This window comes from Pseudophryne corroboree, chromosome 4 (assembly GCF_028390025.1).
Source record: "Pseudophryne corroboree isolate aPseCor3 chromosome 4, aPseCor3.hap2, whole genome shotgun sequence".
Classification (NCBI taxonomy): domain Eukaryota; kingdom Metazoa; phylum Chordata; class Amphibia; order Anura; family Myobatrachidae; genus Pseudophryne; species Pseudophryne corroboree.
In genome coordinates this window covers 19993330-19995829 of record NC_086447.1, presented here as the reverse complement: position 1 = coordinate 19995829, position 2500 = coordinate 19993330, and the positions used below count along the sequence as shown (strand labels likewise).

Sequence of the window (2500 nt, the reverse complement as noted above, 5' to 3'; positions counted from 1 at the left end):
TTTAAAAGAGTGTAGAAGGTTTGATAGGCTCAAGCATCTCTAATCTTGATGTAAGTTTGGCTACACTAAAAAATCTATTGAAAGTGCTTTCCAAACTAGCTCTGTAGCCAGTTGATAGTAATTTCACAAATATAAGTCAAACTATTAGTGATATTTTCCAAATGATTAAACATGACAATTTGTGTGATAAAGCAACACAGGAATAAGTAGTTGAATCTCTTTTGTGTAGTCAAATCATTTTTCATTTTGCTTGGAAAGTTGATAATGTTTAAAATTAACACTCAATCATTTTAATAGCACGTAATATCACAGCTGTATGATCATGGAATCCTTCGATAGCTCAGCTGGTAGAGCGGAGGACTGTAGAGGAGATTGGTACAGAAATCCTTAGGTCGCTGGTTCAATTCTGGCTCAAAGGATGACGCTTTTGATAAACTTAGATGTCAGTACTGACATTTTACAAACCCAAAACTATACCAAGTATAAAGCATTCTCCAAGTTATATTTTAAAAATCATTAACGCAGGTCACTGTGGTCAGGATTAACTTCCCATGGAAATCATCTCTGATACAATATTACTTCAGTCATCCTCACAGCCTGAAATGAAGTAGCGCAACCCATAGAGAAACTTTTGTGAAAACATCACATTGAATGAGAGGTAGTCATGGCCGAGTGGTTAAGGCGATGGACTAGAAATCCATTGGGGTCTCCCCGTGCAGGTTCAAATCCTGCCGACTACGACCACATGGTTGTTTTATTTTTCAGAAAATTTACTAAAAGCTTGAAACCAGTGTTGCTCAGGGTGAGTCAGGAACTGGCACATCAAAATCTTTAGGATGCCTGCCTGTTCTCTCTTTCTCTATCCGTCATTCTCCTCCTCTACTTGAGACTGAGCCCAGGAATCTCAGCAGCCATTCTAAGTAGCATTTATTAATTACAAATGCTTTTTGAATGTCAAATTTGTAAGAAAGTTTTGTACATTTAGCAAAATATCAAATTCATTTGAAAGAAAATGATGTCCACTCAAAGTAAAAAGAGCTTTGGTTACTTTCAATGCACAACATTTTACTTTCAAATCGTGTCAGATGACTTTCAGTGCTAATTATTATATCATTAACCTCTACTTTATTAAAAATTGTGCTTTATGCAAAAAAAGAAAAAGCACAATTATTAAAAATTGTGCTTTAATGCAAAAAAATAAAAATAATTGTCTGTGCATACTCTCATGTAGCACAATTATCTTCACTAGCTCAAAAGGGCCGCTCATTGTCCAAAATGAATTGTCAAATCAGAACAAACAATGGAATATCCCCATCATTCCTGGATCATTTGATTAGTTTACAAAACAAGCAAAATTTAAAAGAGTGTATTTATTTATTTATTTATTAACAGTTTCTTATATAGCGCAGCATATTCCGTTGCGCTTTACAATTAGAACAACAGTAATAGAACAAAACTGGGTAAAAACAGACAGACATAGAGGTAGGAAGGTTTGATAGGCTCAAGCATCTCTAATCTTGATGTAAGTTTGGCTACACTAAAAAATCTATTGAAAGTGCTTTCCAAACTAGCTCTGTAGCAAGTTGATAGTAATTGCACAAATATAAGTCAAACTATTAGTGATATTTTCCAAATGATTAAACATGACAATTTGTGTGATAAAGCAACACAGGAATATGTAGTTGAATCTCTTTTGAGTAGTCAAATCATTTTTCATTTTGCTTGGAAAGTTGATAATGTTTAAAATTAACACTCAATCATTTTAATAGCACGTAATATCACAGCCGTATGATCGTGGAATCCTTCGATAGCTCAGCTGGTAGAGCAGAGGACTGTAGAGGAGATTGGTACAGAAATCCTTAGGTCGCTGGTTCAATTCCGGCTCGAAGGATGATGCTTTTGATAAACTTAGATGTCAGTACTGACATTTTACAAACCCAAAACTATATCAAGTATAAAGCATTCTCCAAGTTGTATTTTAAAAATCATTAACGTAGGTCACTGTGGTCAGGATTAACTTCCCATGGAAATCATCTCTGATACAATATTAATTCAGTCATCCTCACAGCCTGAAATGAAGTAGCTCAACCCATAGAGAAACTTTTGTGAAAACATCACATTAAATGAGAGGTAGTCGTGGCCGAGTGGTTAAGGCGATGGACTAGAAATCCATTGGGGTCTCCCCCCGCAGGTTCAAATCCTGCCGACTACGACCGCATGGTTGTTTTATTTTTCAGAAAATTTACTAAAAGCTTGAAACCAGTGTTGCTCAGGGTGAGTCAGGAACTGGCACATCAAAATCTTTAGGATGCCTGCCTGTTCTCTCTTTCTCTATCCGTCATTCTCCTCCTCTACTTGAGACTGAGCCCAGGAATCTCAGCAGCCATACTAAGTAGCATTTATTAATTACAAATGCATTTTGAATGTCAAATTTGTAAGAAAGTTTTGTACATTTAGCAAAATATCAAATTCATTTGAAAGAAAATGATGTCCACTCAAA

The 2500-nt window shown here is 35.6% G+C and overlaps 4 non-coding genes across 4 annotated transcripts; all 4 read left to right on the top strand.

Annotated features, from left to right (window-relative positions):
- The first annotated feature begins 329 nt into the window (after positions 1–329).
- Positions 330–419, top strand: TRNAY-GUA (transfer RNA tyrosine (anticodon GUA)). Its single transcript is given in 2 exon segments — positions 330–366; positions 384–419. It is a non-coding gene; the product is annotated as a tRNA-Tyr (tRNA).
- A 239-nt stretch (positions 420–658) lies between these two features.
- TRNAS-AGA (transfer RNA serine (anticodon AGA)) lies at positions 659–740 on the top strand. The gene has a single exon. It is a non-coding gene; the product is annotated as a tRNA-Ser (tRNA).
- Positions 741–1801: 1061 nt separating this feature from the next.
- TRNAY-GUA (transfer RNA tyrosine (anticodon GUA)) lies at positions 1802–1891 on the top strand. The gene is given in 2 exon segments: positions 1802–1838; positions 1856–1891. It is a non-coding gene; the product is annotated as a tRNA-Tyr (tRNA).
- Positions 1892–2130: 239 nt separating this feature from the next.
- Positions 2131–2212, top strand: TRNAS-AGA (transfer RNA serine (anticodon AGA)). Its single transcript has one exon. It is a non-coding gene; the product is annotated as a tRNA-Ser (tRNA).
- The last annotated feature ends 288 nt before the right edge of the window (positions 2213–2500 follow it).